We start from the raw sequence: 19,577 nt of genomic DNA on the forward strand, positions 1-19,577 counted from the left end.
TCTGGGATGGCAAATGTAGAGAAGGTTAAAAAGTTACAAGCCACCTTGTGGGTTAGATTTACGCCACCTCACAGAAGAGGAAGGACAGACAGCGGGAGATATTTAAAGTCCGTTTGAAGCCACATAAACAGTGATTTATAATAAAGTTTACCCGCCTGTTGTGCAGTGCATGCCCTTTCAATTATAGCAACAATGCTCAGAAAGATTGTTATGCCCAAAGATCTTGACCTGCCCACCTTGCACGGCGAGAAAATTCTACTGCTGGTCTTTGGTCTAATACCATAATTTATAGAGAGAATAGCTGCAAATTAACCTTTACTGCTGCTTTTCCTTCCCCCCTCCAAGCACCCTACAGAGAGTGTTTCTGCACTGATGGATCTATTTTGAAGTTTTTCGTTTCTGGAGTTGAGACCTCAGGGCCACCGCTTCATGAGGGAGGGCTGCCAGACAGAAAGAAAGAGAGAACAGAAAGGAGCAGAGCTGTTTTCTATGACAGCTGTAAGATTTTTATCCTTATCAGCAGGCACACTTGTTAGAGATCCTGACACCCTGTCCATATCAGCTGATCTCCCTCACAACTTCTAAATCAATGCAAATTTGCACTGGGCTTCAATACAGAGCTTTCTGAAACAGGACGGCACAAGTTCTGACTCCTTTACACAGCTGGTCAGCTGTGTTACATACCCTCCAACATTCCTCAAATGAAAATAAGGACATTTCTCACTACCCCCCCATTGACCCTCCTCGAACCCCCATTTTTTATTCCCCACCCGGCAGAGCTACCACCACAACACCAACAGGATGCAACACACACGCCCTCAGCAGTCCTCGGTTTTTTTAGTCTTGTTTTTTTAATTTAAAAAATGCTTTGTGCGTCCACATCTAATCTCATCACTTTTGAAAATTTATTTATTGGCATGTGTTATTCTTCTTGTAAATCTACCAAAGAATAAAAAAAAATCAGGATAAAGGGTTTTTCTCCAGGCGGTGGGGGGCGTGTATGCTACATCTTGTGGCACTCGCTGTTCTGGTAAGAAATGCTCTGCAGGGGTGGGGGACAAAAAATGGAGGGGGTCGTGGATGGTCCGTTGCAGGGGGTGAGAAATGCCCCTATTCCCATCCGAGAATTGTTGGAGGGTTTGTAGGCATACTGCCTTCAATGTCTGTCAGAGGTTTGACACTCCCATTTTCACAACCTCCGTGTCAGGGACCGTGCTGAGGAGGGCTGCACTGAGGAGGAATGGTGGGAGCCACCCCCTCCCCCAATCCTGAATCTTCGCAGGAGCAGGAGGTCAGTAGAGATTTGGAACAGTGGTTCACAGAAGGGCATAGTTCAGAAGGCAGAAGCTGGGAAATGCTGGATGGGGAACAGCTAGGAGAAGAAACACTGGAAGAGAGAGAAGTAACAGATTCACAGTCTCTGGACAGCATTCCTCTGCTCAGTCCAAGGTCAAGAAGAGCTCAGAAAGTCTCAGAACAGAAAGTGTGGAGGGTAGAAGCTCAGGTTACAAGACTTAGGAGTGACGTAGATTAATAGGGATGGAGGGGGTGTAAGCCTTAATTAGGAGCACCGCCATTCTGGGTTGGCGCTTTCTTTTGTTCTTTACTGTGTTTATTAAAGAAACTAACTGGTATGAATTCCTTTCGTTTGATCTGCTCATGGGAGGAAACTGATATCCTGAAGCCTGACACCCTGGCAAGCCATGAAAACAGAGTTCTTAGGTGGGCTACCATATGCAACTTAATTCATTTGGCTTATCAGTCTTGGTGTTAAAGAACTCATCCAAGGAAGCTTTGAAAGGAAATAGATCACACAGAGAGATCAACTATCATTTTAGCTTCAAGAAGACTGGAAGTCTGTCCCCTGTCCTCCCCTGTCTTTTAAAAATCTGTAAAACAACCATTTAGTTGTTTTACAGATTTCTGGTCTGCCAACTTGATATATTTCACCAGTTCTATTACACAATGTATATGGACTAAATGGGAAATTCCCAAATATTTGGAGAAATGTGCTATTTACCTCAGTGGCACATAATGAATGCAAGTCAAATAACTGGAAATTTCAGATAAACCCAAGTGGTTCTGCTATATTTGTCCATATCCGAAGGGAGATAAACAGCTGCTCAGGTGTCACCTTGGAATGTTTAGGGCTGGCTGTTTTGCTATTTAAATCCCCAGAAATGCAGGAGAAAATTCCTGAAAGAATATCCTATTAAAATCTTTATGTAAAAGTTATTATATATAATAGAATACAGATACTGTGATCATCTTCACTGGGAGCAGTGAAAACTGAACTATGTTCAGTTTTGCCTCTTTCCATTTCAGCAGCAACAAATAGGGTTCTGTATTGGGACCACAGCAGAGGGAGGGGTTATTTTCTTCACGCTCTGAATTAACACTCAACTACTCCGCTAACGTTCTCTTTACCCCAGAAAGAAAACTGCACAGGATACAGATATACAGATGCATTCACATATCTCCACTGGAATATGTAGGATGCCTGGACTTTCACACAGTTTACTTCTCGTTCAACATTCTTAGGTCCATCAATATTGGTCCATAGAGTAGCATCTACCCAGAAGTGATGCAGTTCTACTAAGAGACAAAATAAATGATCAGAGCAGTTGCATGATGCCATTTTTGTTGGACTGTATTATTGCAAGTGAGGTGGTCACATATTTCAAATGTGTCTTTAAGAACAACCACCACCCCAAATCCATGCAGATATAAAAGTAGCAGCAAGTCAGAGTGACAATACAAATATGGACTCTACTTTGCAATCTAAGTGATATGGTTGCCAAACGATGAAAACTTTGCCCGGGCGGAATCATTAAAAAGGTCCGGGAAAATCCGGACATATGGGAACCCATGTTGGAAGTGTAGATTTTGGTGAATTTCCTTCTTTTTCCTAAGAAGAAGACGAAGAAGAGTTTGGATTTGATATCCCGCTTTATCACTACCCGAAGGAGTCTCAAAGCGGCTAACATTCTCCTTTCCCTTCCTCCCCCACAACAAACACTCTGTGAGGTGAGTGGGGCTGAGAGACTTCAGAGAAGTGTGACTAGCCCAAGGTCACCCAGCAGCTGCATGTGGAGAAGTGGGGACGCGAACCCAGTTCACCAGATTACGAGTCTACCGCTCTTAACCACTACACCACACTGGCTCTCTTGCCAGAAAAAAAAGCTGAACAACTTTGCGCCTCAAAAAGCTCACTTTTTGAAATATGGCAACCCTGGAATGTCTCCCAGACACTTCCAGGAAGTTTGGCCACCCAGTTATTCCCCAGGAGAAGCTGAGATCTGTTTCTTGAACTGTGATCAGATTGTTTCCATTCAGTGCTGTGAGTATAAGGAACCTTGAAACATTAAGTGTTTGGTACTTGGCTTTGCTCATTTCCTTCTTCCTTGCCATCCCTTTTTTCTTATTGGGTCCTGTGTTTTTAGATTATAAGCCTGAGAGCAAAGACTGGGTTAAAAAGCTTTCTATGACATCCTGAGAACTTTTCCACATGAAGGGTGGGATAGAAACCCTTTGAAGAAAATGAATGTTACAAAATTACATGAGGTTGTTGATTGCGTAGCTTGGCTCTCATTTATAGCATGATGGAAGTAGGTGCCTTATGAGAGTTGAGCTACGCAAAGCAGTGCCAGTGTGGAGTTAGAAGGCTGAGCAATAGAACTGTCCTGTTAGTGAGTTCATCAACAACAACAACAACAACAATATTTATTACGGCCGTAGGCCCATACAAGTGAGTTCATCTACACCTTATTGAACATTTTGTGGTGGGTGGGGCTTCATTCTTGCATAATTTTGGCCTGGTGTTAAAGTACTGAACTTGGAGCATTTAAACATTTCCCAAGGGAGTGTGCATATTTATGGGTCACCTATAGGAGTGAAGCACAGAGGCAAAGAAAGAAAGCCCACAATATGATATCTGCAGCAAAATATGGCTTTGAAATTGCTTTCACTCTGGTGTTATTTACACTCTATTATCAGGATATAATTTTTCAGGGTTTTAAAGATGAAAGAAATTGCCTCGCCATGAAGGATGGGAGCATGCTGCTAATTTTGTTAAAATGACATCAATGCCAATAAAGATAAACACTTGGGCGGAAACGCAAATCAGATTTCCAAAAACAAATCTGACCATGTAAATTGCTCCAAATTTTCCTCAACGTCCCCTCCCTCATATGCCTGAGAATGAATTGTTCTGGTTTAAAATATCACATTTACAAGCCCCACCCCCTCCCCCACATCTGCTGCCACAGAAACAGGCATCAAATTTATTCGGAGAACAACATGATGATGGTGTCTTGTCTATAGAGTTGGTGGGGTATTTTTTCAGCCCAAGCTTTGAGCTTCCTTCCACAGGCAACCTGTGCTGGTGAGTGGGGCCAGAGGCAACGTTGGGATAGAGGCAAAAGCAAGCATCATGATAAAGCTGATGTTGTACTTTGCACGGTAGACAAAATTTCAGCCATGCAAAGAATGGGCTCCACACACATCCCTCTTCATCCTGCCATCTAGCAAGGAAGCAACATTGTCACAGTTCAGTGGCACATGCCAGGCAGGCAAGGGCGCAGAGCAAGTCCCATGAGGGATGTAGTCTGGGGAGAGGGTCCTGCACGTAACGCTGGGGGCCCAATCCACATTTTATATGCCTTCTGTTAAGTTGTGGGTGAACATATCAGACGACACAGCGATGCTTCAAAAGCTCTTGTTTATTCACGGGCCAGAACAGAACAGAACTGAAGGGTTTAGCCAGCCTGCTTATATAGAGCTCCACTAGAACGCAACAGTAACCATTTTCTGTAACTATCCAATCACTGAACGTCACTTTCAATCCCTTATTTGCATATGTGGGCCTGAGTGAAAACTATCTACGATACCCCCCTGCTGGCCCAGGGTGAGAACTTCAGTACATAACATCTGCCAATTCTCTCACACAAAGCTCTAGAGATCAGGCCCATAGTTATCTGGGTCAGCTTTTCTGGTGAGCTTTTCTCATGCCTAATGTTTGTTTGGGTTCTTTTCCAAATAAAGTGCCCTGGTCCCATCCTTCGTGCAAACAGCACAACTTGCACTTAGGACCATGCATTCCACACTCCCAGCATTGAGGCTGCTCACCTCTCATATGAAGCATCAGACTTCTGCAGACGCAGTTGACCTCTGCCTATCCTTAAAAAAATTAAAACACAGCATTGAGCATATAAGCTGTGTAAGAGACCCTGTGCAACGCTTAAAAAATATCCTGTTGTAGCTGAAAGAAGTAACACTTTTCTCATGGCAGAAGCTTTTGTGGAAGAGAACTTAATATCGTCAAACACATTCAGTGGATCCTGAGCAGGCAAATACAGAACCACATTTTTCACTCTAGCCCTGCTCTTCACCCTTGAGTGCTTTAAAAAAAACAGATAAAAATCACTACATATTCCATCACTTCTATTGTGTACACAATTGACTTCCTTGCATTGAGCAGAATGTGTACAGAAGCTGGTTTGCAGAGGGCAAAAGCCAAACCTTGACCCTATGCATGGATGGGGCTCAAATAAGAGGGCCTGGGTGTTCAGATTAGCGGAGGAATCTCAGACGACACAGATTAAGCACATATTGAGCAGTTGGTCCCTTATCTTTCTCACCCTGATCTGGCCACTGTGATTCACGCAACGGTCACCTCCAGGCTTGATTATTGTAACTCACTCTACGCGGGGCTGCCCTTGAAGCTGACCCAGAAATTCCAGTGGGTGCAGAATGCCGTGGTAAAGCTCCTTACGGGGTCCTTGTCACGGGATCACATTCATCCAGTGCTTTACCAACTGCACTGGCTCCCAGTGGAGTACAGGGTCAGGTTTAAGGCGCTGGTTTTGACCTTTGGACCCACATACCTACGGGACTGCCTCTCCTGGTATGCCCTGTGGAGGACCTTGAGGTCCACAAATCACAACGTTTTGGAGGTCCCAGGTCGCAAGGTAGTTAGATTAGTCTCTAATAGGGCCAGGGCCTTTTCAGTACTGGCCCCGACTTGGTGGACGCTCTGTCACAAGAGACTAGGGCCCTGCGGGACTTGACAACTTTCCGCAGGGCCTGCAAGACAGAGCTGTTCTGCCTGGCCTTTGGTTTGGACTCAGTCTGACACTTATGTTGTCCTCCCCTTATGGTCTTGATCTATCGGCTACTTTTAAAATGAGACTGCATTTTAAATTTCATTTTAACCTGTAATTTAAATTGGTCCCCCCCCCATTATGTTTTTACTGTGATTTTATTGGTGTTAGCTGCCCTGAGCCCGGCTCTGGCCGGGGAGGGTGGGGTATAAATAAAATTTATTACTATTATTATCATCATCATCATCATCATCATCATCTTTGGAATACTAGAACAGCCTTCAAACCTACCTGATGCCAACTCTAAGGTAGTAATGTGAACTCACCCAAGGATGGGCCTCTTGAGAGCTCTCAAAATTTTGTTTGGAGGCCCCAGAAATTGAGCAATGAAGAAGCTCAGTCACTGAGGAAAAGGTGCTTGTGAACCACCTATTTGAGACCAGATATGGACACCCATGTGTACTGGGATGTCGGTAAGGGAGTAAATTGTCCATCCTTACCTAGCTGTGTTCCTCTCATCAATCTACACTTCCACAGACGTAACAGGGACAGCACACAACACACAGGGCAAGGGGGCATCTCAAATTTAGAGACTGCCAGAAGACTGCCAATTTTGCACAGGGAAAGTTTCGTTCTGCATCTTCCCCAGCGTCACGCTTACTGTATCCAGCCTTGCCACTGGGGAGGCAATCATGATGTTCCCTCAGAAAGTACACCATCCCCTTGTTGAAAGCCCTGTACCTGTGCTTATTAAGCTGCCAATTTATCTACCTGCCACAGGTAAATAAATGTTTCATAAGCTGAGGCTCGCTGAGCACTGGTGAAGACGAAAGTACACGGTATAAATAAATAAAGTGACAATCTGTTGTCTTCTTATGGATAAATAACATTTATTTATACCCTGCTTCTGACTTTAATTCAGGCAGACATTCAAACAGCATCTTTTGGCAGTTCACGTTTGATTTTCTCTTCTTCCTTCACATCACATATCACACTTGATTCCTGTGAAATGTGAACAACCCTCAGACATAGCATTTACACTCCAGAAGTTACTGCAGAAAGAGAAGTGCAGGGAATGAAACAGAGACAAAGAAGAGGGGGAGAGAAGAGTTTTATTAGCAAAAAAAAGATTTTTGAAAAACAAAGCAGATGGGAAACGAGAAGGTCAATGCTGGCAAGTTTACTGCTGGAATATAATCCGCAAGAAAGTTGCCGGCCAAATTTAACAGCCTGGTCAAATGACAGCACATTGGGCAAAATGCTACAATAGTTTTTATAGTGGTTTAAATGCCCTAGATCCTTTCCCCCACTTTTACAATATTCTGGTTTCGTGCCAGCAGGCCGGCATTGGCAATCTACTTTTTAACAGCCTCAATGACATAGAAAGCTCTGATTTCCTTCCTAGAATTGTCATTTCAAGCTAATGAATTCCCTAGAGCTGCAAAAGCAAAACTTTCTTCTCTTTGTGAAACTTGGAGGCACCTGCTGTTTGCTGGTATTGTTATCGAGAGTGCAAGAAAGGAACGAGTGCTACAAGGCCAAGAAAAGGAGATTAACATTAAAAAGGGAGAACCCGGAGGCCAAGAATGCAAACTGGAAGGCCACCAAACTCGGTCCTGTGCAATGAAGCAAAACACAATCACGAATAACAAATTAACACATAGTCAGCAGGGTGGGGTGGATAGATGGCTGGATTTAGACTGCAGAGAAGTCCTCTCGCCCTCGATGGTGGGCACCATTGCAGACTGACATCTCCCCATGCGCTGGGATCCAACATGGGAGGTTTCTAGGGACTATTTCTCCTAGATGGGTTACCTTCCTAGGTTGGTGAGCCCCATCTGCTCCTCACTTCCTTCTATGCACATGCAGAAACCGCCATCTTGACCGTTGGATTTACTATTGGGCTCGTCTGCTCAATCTGCCGGAGCCTGTCTTCCCATGCAGGGGAAGTCCATAACTCATGGAGGGTTTGAGACCCATCAACTACCCTCACCTGGTTTAGCCGGCCAGTCAAAGCCATTCCTGGAGGGATTGCCACTGAAGTTCAGCTATATTGCACTGAATTCCTACTTTGTATAGAACCGAGTGACAAACCCACCCTGATGAAGGGTACCGAAACAGAGATTTTACCTGGATGTCTCGCTGTCTGAGTCCTCCTCATACACAGTTTTTCAACTACACAGAGTTGAACTTTTGGATGTGGAGACATTGAACAGTAATTTGAAGGTTTGTATGTATCACTTCAAGATTGACCAGAGATGGTGTATGTGTGTGTATATATATATATATATTGTTATTGTTTAAGCTTGTGCACAATACATTTAATATACTCTTATTTTCCATATACAGGGTTGTGCTTTATGGGGCTTTTCTCTGTGTTAAGATGGGAGGTGGGGTTTGAAGCTACCCAACTCCTGAAGGTGAGGCTGTGTATACACTATACCCTTAAAGAAGAGCTGAAGCACATTCTTTCCCTCAGAGAATCTTGGCCACTGTGGTTTGTTGAGAGTTGCTGGGAATTATACCACTGTGGGGGACTACAGAGCCCAGAATGGACGTGAGTGATGCTGTGGTCTAAACCACTGAGCCTCTTGGGCCTGCTGATCAGAAGGTTAGCAGTTCAAATCTGCACAACGGGGTGAGCTCCCGTTGCTCTGTCCCAGCTCCTGCCAACCTAGCAGTTCGAAAGCACACCAGTGCAAGTAGATAAACAGGTACCGCTGTGGTGGGAAGGTAAACAGAGTTTCCATGCGCTCTGGCTTCCATCACAGTGCTCCATTGTGCCAGAAGCTGTTTAGTCATGCTGGCCACATGACCTGGAAAGCTGTCTATGGACAAACGCCAGCTCCTTCGGCCTGAAGCGAGATGAGCGACACACCCCACAGTCAAATTCAACTGGACTTAACCGCCATGGGGTCATTTACCTTTACCTTACAGAGCCCAGAATTCTTTGAGGGAAATAATGATCTTCAAATTTCCTTTAATGGTATAGGGTTTATGCAAGTATTACAAGTAAGTGTAGCGCTGGGGGGGGAGGGACTGGAGAGGTTGGAAGAAAAGAAGAAAACAGACAGGAACAGGGTCAGCTGTGCTATCAATGAGAATATTGGAGCCCTGACTGATTAATTTGTTGGACAATGTTTCAAGGGGAATGCAGTGTGATGGATGCAATGGTGGTGACAGGCAAATCAATCATGCCTACGTGGCCACAGAAAACGAAATAACAATAGCATTTATTTTAAAGGCTTTTAGCTGAAAATCCTATGCATGCTTCCCTGGGAGCAAGCCCCAATGAATTCAGTGGGCCTCACTCATTTATTTCATCTGTTACTTATTTATCGTATTTCTTCCTCACCCTGCCTGCCGTAAGAGCTACTAGGGTTGGGTTGCATTGTTAGTGAAGCGAAGCTTGTGAGAAGCGCGTTTATTGATAGCTATACTTCGGGGTTTGGATTGGCTGAATGGTGCAGAGATCTGACTGGTCTATCATATGGTTACCAGATTTTTTTTCAATGAATCCATGGACACTTTTTTTTTTTTTGAAGCTGAGTAGCAACAGGGTGTCAGTAGTGGGGATGGTGAGGCAAAAGACCCTGGGCCCAAACACACATTCATATTGTATAAAGGTGCAAAGCCCTATTTTTGCATCCTGTGAACATAAATGCACAGTTATTTAAAAAGTGGGCAACGGCGTGCTGCCCGCCCATGACGCCCAAGCCTTCCCCAATCTCCTGCCCCCTACCCCCTTTGTTTTGACAGATCAGGGGAGGCTCGGGAGTCACGGGTGGGCGGCACGCCATTGCCCAGGAGGGGCGCAAGGCACACAGTACCTCTGCCAGGCAAGATGCAAAGGGGGAACAAAGGGGGCAGGATATCTGTACCGCCAGATGTCCCTGGTTCCCAGTCAGCAGCCCAGAGACAGCCTGGTAGCGCACAAGATACATCATATGGGGACTTTCAGCGAGGAAAAATGATGGGCGCCATGGCAGCGAGCAGCTCCTGAAGCCAGCCAGAGCCAACTGCGCTACCAGGCTGGCTCTGGGCTGCCGAGGCTGCCACTGCTATGTTTCCCAGAGACAGATTTGCAAATTGGGGGACATTCCGGAGATGGAATGTGTCCGGGGACAGATGTGCAAATCCAGGGACTGTCCCCGGGAACCGGGGACGTCTCGTAACCCTAGTCTATCAGCTGAGGAGGAATAAGCGGGGCTTAGGAATGGACCGGAGGGGAGCAGGCTTCACTCCGTTCCACCCCCTGCCTATGCAGACTGGCTGTGACTGACCCCAGGACCACAGTCAGCAGGAGAGCAAACCCTCCCATCCCACCCTCATATTCTTAGGCTGTGGGATTTTGTTACTATTTTTTCTTCTTCCAGGGCATGGGCTGCGCTGTGGTTCATTAATGGTTGCCGTTTTTGAAGCCGGGGAGGAATTTTCCCGCAAGGAAATTGGCTCTGTTTGCAGGTTTTGCCTTCCCCACAGCAACAGTCACAACTTCACTCCTTCCTTCAAGGAAGGAATAGATGAAAAAATATTGTTCCGGAACTGGAATATTAATAGATAACGTGTAAAACGTGTAGGGGTAAGCAAGGAAATAATAAAAGAATCAGCTGAACAATGATTAAATTATAACAACACAACAAGACAGAAGAAGAAGAAGAAGAAGAAGAAGAAGAAGAAGAAGAAGAAGAAGAAGGAAGAAGAAGAAGAAGAAGAAGAAGAAGAAGAAGAAGAAGAAGAAGAAGAAGAAAATTTAAAATATTATTTATAATATAAAAGCTTTAATATAAAATTTCTAACTGTGTTGTATTTGTATACAGCAAAGAGAAGTTTAGAGTAATTAGGGATATTTTAATTTAGTTAATTATGTAATAGGTTTATGTTAGAAAATGAATATGGCTGTTGAATTTGATGTTTGAAATTTTTCTTTTTTCGGTTTTGGATTTTTTTTAAAAAAAGCAACAGTCACAACTTGGGTAGGTTAAGGCATTTGGTGGAATTCTTTAGTCTAACATCTGGCTGGGGGTCAAGTGGTGATTCACCCCCACCTCTGGACAGCACGATCCCAGGAGTACCCCACTGGAGGAGTCTAGTCACTGTCCAAAAGCCAAGGCATGCGGCAGATGGGCCATAGAGCTTCCTTTAGCGGTTTGGGAGGGTTGTACATGTAGACCTGCAGTTTGTAGATGACCCATTAATTCTGGACTTGACCTTGTCATGAGGCAGTCCTCCACTGGGGTGGAGCTGTAAGGGATATACACCCATTGCCTAAGTCAAATCCAACCTACATCTGGAATCAATAAAGTTGTGGCCAATTTCCAAAACCCAGAACCTTTATATGATGTTAACATATGAAAGTGTTGGAGGTGAAATAGTTAAACAGGTTACCAAATCAGAACCCAGGGGGTGGAGTCAGAGGGACTATAAAACCAGCTCTGGGAGAGGCGAGGGGGAGTTCATAGGCAGTTGGGTGGTTGGTTGGAGTGGGAGTGAATGGGGATAGAGTCTGTGGGTAGGTTGAGTTAATGTAGAGAAATAAGCTGAGTCAGGAACAGTTAGGAGCTAGGAAGACAAGTAAATATCTGAGAGGTGGTTTAGTGAGTGAGAGCAGGTAGCGGATGTTATAGGTCTGGATAGGCACCCCATGATTGTAATTGACCATTACCATTTATGAAACCACACGCTTGTTAAACTGCAATAAATAAACAAAGGTTTATGTTCCAATTTAACTCTGACTGGACTCAGTATTGTACCAGGTAGGGCCTGGGTGGTGGCAGCGAGAAATAAAGTGGTGGCACAGGGATCAATAGATGGTGAAATGTCCAGGGACCTCTGTGATCGCCACACTTGTCCAGTTTGTTCACCTTCATAGGCTAGGCCTTGCCCCCTGGGGTGGCGTCACTGTGAGGGGGTCTGCAATGCCTATAGTGACTGACAGTGGCTTTCGAGGGTTTGAGCCAGGGAATATTTTCTTTCCATACCTGGAGATGCCAGGGACTGGATCTGAGACTTGATGCATGCAAAGCAGATGTTTTACCATTGAGCTATGGCCATTTGAGCCATAAAGGCCCATTAAGATCAACTAGATTAGGAGGCATTAGAGGAGAGGGCCTCCTTGGTGGTTGCCCCCTTGTTTGTGGAACTCACCACCACCACCAGAGAGATACATTTCGTTGTATCAGTTTGTGCTTCTAAACGAGCCTCAAAATCACATTTGTCCTAAGCTGCTTCTGGTTGAAAGCTTCACCTGAATTGTTAAATTATTTAATCATTTTTGTAGATATTCTTGTTGGGTTGTTGTTGTTGTTTTTTAAAAAATGACTTCTTTCAAACTGCTTTCTTTGGTGGGAGTGTGGTGCTGGGCTATAAAATGTATTTCGGCTGCTGTCTCAAGAGTATTAGATTTATTGGAATAAGATATATTTAGCCTTATGTTTTATTTATCTGTGCAAATTGTCTCAGGACTGCTTTGCCCTGAAAGGCAAGATAGAAGATTTTTAAAAAGTAAATACTAAATAAATAAATTATTACTCTACACCCAACGTAGGAAGAATTCCGCACAAGTAGAAGGCTGAAAAATGTTTAGCTTCAAACATAGGAAAGGCAAGTGTGAACCCACCTGAATGAGATGGAAGCTTTGGACAAGAGGCAAAATGACTTCACCTCGTAAGGTGCAGCACCTCATTCCTTTCCATCCATTGAAACCATATACCTATATTAGCCACAAAGCTTCCATTATCAGCAATGTTCAATACCTATACAGAGACGAGAATCTATATCTGGGAACATGCGCGAAAGAGATGGGTCATTAGCCTGCTGGCAACCGTCTGTCTCAGGAGACAATGGAGGGGTGCACCATTGGGGGTGAGGTCAAGCTGTCGGAAGGTTGCAGCAGCACCTTCTGTGGCTGTGGAGACCGATACAGGAGAGACATGTTTTGTTGCAGCTGCGGCAGATGAAAGTGTCCAGTTGTACTGCTGCAGATGCACCAGTGCGTTTCTCCTCCCAGAGATCATTTCTCCTCTGGTCACTGCTGTGGAAGCACAACCTGCCTGTCTGCAGGAACTGTTGTCATCTGAAAGAGATTCCCACACAGCGAGGTTAATGTTGCCCAGCCTTCATGTCATCTTTGTAATGCAAAGTTGGTTTGCCAACGGGCCCACTGCCTGAAGCCAACTCCCCGTAGAGCACATCCCTGGGGATCCTGCCATCTTCCATTCCGAGGACATGACCAAACTAGCGTAGATGTCGCTGAGACAGGAGTGCGAACATGCTGGGAATGTGGGCTTAGGAGAGCACCTCTTTCTTTGAAATTCTGTCCTGCCATTTGATACCCAAAATGCTCCTGACACAGTGCAGGTGCGAGGCATTGAAGCATTGCTCCTGACAGTTGTAAGTTGCCCATGATTCACTTCCACAAAGTGGTATGCTCAACACACAAGCCTGGTAGACCTTCATCCTGTACTTCCCCACCCCTGCACCAGAGCCAGCGTGGTGTAGTGGTTAAGAGCAGTGGACTCGTAATCTGGTGAACCGGGTTCGCTTCCCCACTCCTCCACATGCAGCTGCTGGGTGACCTTGGGCTAGTCACACTTCTCTGAAGTCTCTCAGCCCCACTCACCTCACAGGGTGTTTGTTGTGGGGGAGGAAGGGAAAGGAGATTGTTAGCCACTTTGAGACTCCTTAAGGGGAGTGAAAGGTGGGATACCAAGTCCAAACTCCTCCTCCTCTTCTCCTTCTCCTTCTCCTTCTTCTATTTCCTGACCCCTCATACAATGCAGTTAGCTAACATGGGCAATGCCGCAAATGTGAAAATGGACAGGGGAATTGTTAGCGACTGAAGGAACAAAATCACGGGGAAATGAACTGCTAGTGGCCATTTTCCTTTAACCATCCCATGTCACACTGCTAAGCACTGTGCTCCTTCAATAAAGATAGCCAAAAGGAGGCAGTTCAAAGTTGTGCTAGAGAGACAGGGCAACACAAATGGGAGCATGGCAAAGTGCCAACCTCTCGCCTATCTTGATATTCTCTTTCTAAAACAATTCAAGACCCATCCAGTCATAGGCAAAGGGCAGTCTCTTCTCAGCATTCTGACAACAATGATAAGAAAATACCTACAATTTGACAGTAGGTGTCAGATGACAAGAATTAAGTTCTAATGACATTTCTTGAGGGAGTCCTAATGGTCTGGGGTGTAGACCCAAAGAAAGATCCCTGAGGAAGATCTCAGTAATTAGGCATGTTTGTGTGTGAGAAGTTGCTCTTCACATTTTTAATTTGAAAATGTTTAAGAGCTTAACATTCCCTCATTGACCTTTCTCTTCAGCTAACCTTTTATCTTTAAAACAAAAAAATTCCTTCCAGTAGCACCTTAAAAACCAACTAAGTTAGTTCTTGGTATGAGCTTTCGTGTGCATGCACACTTCTTCAGATACCCTTTTATCTTTGGCATTATTTCTTGCTTTGACCAAAAAAAATTACTTGTAAATAACTTTACAAAGGAATCTGGCTCCCCACCCAAACTCCAACTTTAAAGACAATAGGTTTAATCTCAGTGAGAGTAGGTCTATTGAAATTAATGGACATGATTAACATAGGCTCCCTGGTTTTAATGGCTCTGCTCCGAATAAAAAACAACTGAGTTGAAAACAACCCGGTACATTGTATTTGCCCCATAGTTTTAAGGCAAACATTACGGGGTTTAGAGGCAATCTAGAACAAGACATGTTCTAGAAACTAGCCAAGGCTCATACTCTACCTCAGAGCATGTTCGTTCACATGCTTATATAATTCATGATTGCTCATCAGTTTGGTAGCTCCCCACCAAGAGTGTAATTTTTTATAAAAAACAAAAAGTATTATGTTTGGGTTGACAGCAAGACGACAAAATTGAGAGAGGTAGATAATATATTGGGCAAGAGATATAGGACATAACATAGAATTGAGCACATGGGGGAAATTGTGGAAAGCCAGTCTTCCTTTCAAAGAAGGCTGTTGCTGACACAACCACATTTTATGGCGATCACACTTCAGCTTAAACCAATAGAACACAATGACTGCATAATGGATATGTAGACCTTTGGGCTCCAGGTGTAATTATATTATCTAGTAAGTCTTATTTGATGCACATATCTACATGCCTGACATTTAGTAATTCTTACATGGTGTAGGTTGGGTGTTTTCTTGCATGTCCCTAGAACACTGGCAAAGATTTTGTTGTTGTTTAGTCATTTAGTCATGTCCAACAACAAGTTGTTGTTTAGTCATTTAGTCGTGTCCAACCCCATGGACCAGAGCATGCCAGGCACTCCTGTCTTTCACTGCCTCTTGCAGTTTGGTCAAACTCATGTTAGTATCTTCGAGAACACTCTCCAACCATCTCGTCCTCTGTCGTCCCCTTCTCCTTGTGCCCCCCATCTTTCCCAACATCAGGGTCTTTTCCAGGGAGTCTTCTCCTCTCATGAGGTGGCCAAAGTATTGGAGCCTTAGCTTCAGGATCTGTCCTTCCAGTGAGCACTCAGGGCTGATTTCCTTCAGAGTGGATAGATTTGATCTTCTTGCAGTCCCTGGGACTCTCAAGAGTCTCCTTCAGCACCATAATTCAAAAGCATCAATTCTTTGGCGATCAGCCTTCTTTATGGTCCAGTTCTCACTTCCATACATCACTACTGCGAAAACCATAGTTTTAACTACACGGATCTTTGTCAACAAGGTGATGTCGCTGCTTTTTAAGATGCTGTCTAGGTTTGTCATCACTTTTCTCCCAAGAAGCAGGTGTCTTTTAATTTCGTGACTGCTGTCACCATCTGCAGTGATCATAGAGTCCAAGAAAGTAAAATCTCTCACTGCCTCTATTTCTTTCCCTTCTACTTGTCAGGAGGTGATGGGCCCAGTGGCCATGATCTTAGTTTTTTTGATGTTGAGCTTCAGACCATATTTTGTACTCTCCTCTTTCACCCTCATTAAGAGGTTCTTTAATTCCTCCTCACTTTCTGCCATCAAAGTTGTGTCATCTTAATATCTGAGGTTGTTGATATTTCTTCCGGCAATCTTAATTCTGGCTTGGGATTCATCCAGTCCAGCCTTTCACAAAGATCGAGAAATGTAATAACTCTCTCTCTCTCTCTCTCTCTCTCTCTCTCTCACACACACACACACACACACACACACATATATCTCAAGCACAATTTTCTGCCCTTTGTGATTATTTTCCTCCTTGCCTTATATCCATTAAATGTCCCTGTTTAATTTTATGGCATTGATTTAGAGTTGGTAATTATTTTGGTTTAATGGTTTTAAGGTGTCTCTTGTTTTATTGTTTGCCATCAACAGGGTCTCTTTCTACAACTTGCCTTTGGGCTCCAAAGCTGTTTATTACCACCATAAAAATGTCCTTGGTTAAATAATAAATAAGTTCAACCCATCCCACCATCACCCATCTTTTTTATGTTGTCATTTTGTTGTATTTGGGGTGAATATTATGCTTTTAAAAGATGGAAGAATTGCAGTCATAAAAGGTGTTGCAGTGAAGTTTAGGTTCAAGACAAACAATTCTAACGCATGCTTAACCCAAATGATCCCAATCTGGTACAACTAAAAGCACCTGTTGAGTTTGCTGCAACAGGAAAAGGCTTTGCCTACAGCTTTTCAATTCTGGTTTTCACAGCTAAGCTAAAATAAGGAAAATAAGTCCATCACTAAAGCCAATGACTTTGATGCAAAAGAGTCTAGAATCTAGACTGTAGACCTAACTGCAACAAAAATCAGTGCCTTAAATGCTGGTCTCTGTCAACTACAAGGAATGTGGGGGGGAATGTTATTCAGTTCACATTTAAAGGCAAATCTATCAAATTTGCACATCCTAAAACAATATGAGAAGACAGCAATCATTCAAAATTCACACTTATCTGAATTATGCAATGCAGTTTTCCAACCAAACGATGCTTACAAAATGCATATATTAGGAGGAAGTGTGCATAAAAATGGATACATTCATGAAAATAGCATACAATGATGCATTTTATTAGGGAAAGTGCCTGCAAAACTGTGCAAATCTGTCAAACCTACATGAAAATGTGTTTCTTAGGAAATTTCACACTAAAACACTGGTGACTCTTCATGGGGATTTTTAAAAAGAATAATCACAGATAGCCGCAGAAATGTGGAGCACTAAATTTAAGACTGGGAAAATGAGAAACTGAGAGAACCAAAATGGACAGAGCCTTCCAACTCTATTGATAGCTCTACAAAATTAAAGTTGGTCAAGTTATACAAAGAAACCCCCAGAAGAACAAACCCTAATTTTGGTTTTGCCAATCTGTAAATTGGTTTATTTCTGTTTGGATAAAATCTGGTCACAGCTCTGTCTTATTAGGATAATAGGACAGAGCCCATGGGGAATGTCTCCTGCAGGAGTCTAATTGAGATGCACTGCGACACCTTCTCCCTGCTTCTTTGCCTCTGTAAATTTCCCTCTTCCTGTGCTACTTCAGAAATGTGACCAATATGTAGCTATGGAGTTCTAGCCTCATCAATTTGAGCAAGCAGATTGAACAACAATTTTTAAAAAGCCCCTTAGGCTCTTCATGTTCATTAATTTAACTTAGCAATTATTTAAAAAGAGAGCAGTCTGGAGAGTTCTGCCCATTTCCAAATGCAAATTATCAAATAATTCACCTATAAATGAAACCAGCAAATAAGCTTAAATGCCATTTCTGTATCCTCTTTTGAACAAATGAGTGAGTTTGAGGAACAAAACACATCCTGTTTAAAATAGTGGATTGGTGCAGAACCAATACCACAAAAATATTTTAGCATACCAGTCAAGCACCCTGTTTTAAAGGGATGCCTCTCATTTTGTGAAGGTGCCCTGACCAATGCCTTCGTCCTGGGATGCCCCAATTTCACATGGCAGGTGGGCAAGTAGCGTGGGTTTTAGTGATTTTTCACTTAGATCAAAGCTGGTCCAATCAGGCCATCCTTGTATTGGCTGTACCATCCATTTTCACAAATTAAGAATTAAGTCAGAAATGTCCCTAGGCTCAAATTCATAGGTTTGCATAGGCCAAGACTGCAAAGATTCTCTCCAAACTGGGCAAATAGGCAGCAAAATAGTTGATGAGATTCACATTGTACATGCATTGTACATGCAGAGACATGTGTCTCTGCACATGTGGAAGCATATGTATGAAGGAGTGTACCCTTATTTATTGGTACTGCTCAGGGGCACTGTGGTCTAAACCACTGAGTCTCTTGTGCTTGGAGATCAGAAGGTTGGTGGTTCGAATCCGTGTGGTGAGGTGAGCTCCTGTTGCTCTGTACCAGCTCCTGCCAACCTAGCAGTTTGAAAGCTTGCCAGTGCAAGTAGATAAATAGGTACCAGTGCGACGGGAAGGTAAACAATGTTTCTATGTACTCTGGCACTCATCATGGTCCTCTGTTTTATCCTGCTGGCCACAAGACCTGGAAAGCTGTCTGTGGACAAACGCCGGTTCCCTTGGCCGGAAAAGTGAGATGAGTGCCACACCCCATAGTCGCCTTTGACTGGACTCAACCGTCCAGGGGTCCTTTAGCTTACACACAGGTACACAGAATCTACACTCACTGAACATTAGATGTGAATAATTGTAAATGTGTAGAGTTCAACTACGTGTACAACTGCACACTCTTTGAATGTAATATTTAAACACTGTGGCTCTCCGGGAAAGAGATCTTGTGGTTCTGGAGGGTAGTTCAAATCTGGAGCATCACAACCAAACAATGTCAACATAAGGACCATCTAATGTTAATTGAATGAAAGCAATTAATGTGCTTTTTGTGTGTTTGTTATGTAAACCTGAATAGCCTCAAGACTCCGGGGAGTAGATTGGTGAAGTGTAACACAATCTCTCTCCCTGACATGATCTGACAGGAACGGCCACTTTAAACCTGTTGTTTGCACTTCAAGGAAAACCTCCATTGCTGTCAAATGGAATTTCCCATGGAATGCAAATGCCGGGTTTGGATACATTTTTTTCAGAAATGTGGCAGGACTAAAAAGAGTTAAACTTTTGGGTTCTTCTAGAAACTGGGTATCTGGAAAACCCTAAAGTATGTGGGGATCTTTCCCCCCATCATATTCAGCCCCAGTGAGACCTCCAAAATGAAATTACACCCTGTCCTTTAACCAGCATCGAATTACTCCTAGACACATCCCACAGAATGGCAATTCATCACAGTGCTGTTTCCTGTTTTCAGAAGACAGACCACACTATCATTGCACAATGACGCCACCACAAATTTAGTGATGATAGATCATGCATTTAATGCCCTCATCAGAAGTATTTAATGTCATCAGCCTAACAATGCAAGTGGTATAGAAGCAGTGGAACTAGCCAAAGCAACTTAATCTTACCAGAATGCCAATGATAAAATCTGCTGGAAACAGTGCATGATGGGAAGGCCTACATTTGTGATGGGCAATGAAATGCAGGG

At 43.6% G+C, this 19,577-nt stretch overlaps 1 protein-coding gene across 1 annotated transcript in view; it reads left to right on the plus strand.

The window, feature by feature from the left end:
- The first annotated feature begins 725 nt into the window (after positions 1–725).
- The window catches only part of IFT74 (intraflagellar transport 74), a 218,230-nt gene continuing 199,378 nt past the window's right edge, over positions 726–19,577 (plus strand). Inside the window, exon 1 of the mRNA XM_081894247.1 lies at positions 726–731. The gene's annotated coding sequence lies outside the window, so the exon portion shown is untranslated. The remainder of the gene's footprint in view (positions 732–19,577) is intronic.

The sequence above is a fragment of the Podarcis melisellensis genome (genome assembly GCF_964234715.1).
Source record: "Podarcis melisellensis genome assembly, chromosome: 17".
Lineage (NCBI taxonomy): Eukaryota > Metazoa > Chordata > Lepidosauria > Squamata > Lacertidae > Podarcis > Podarcis melisellensis.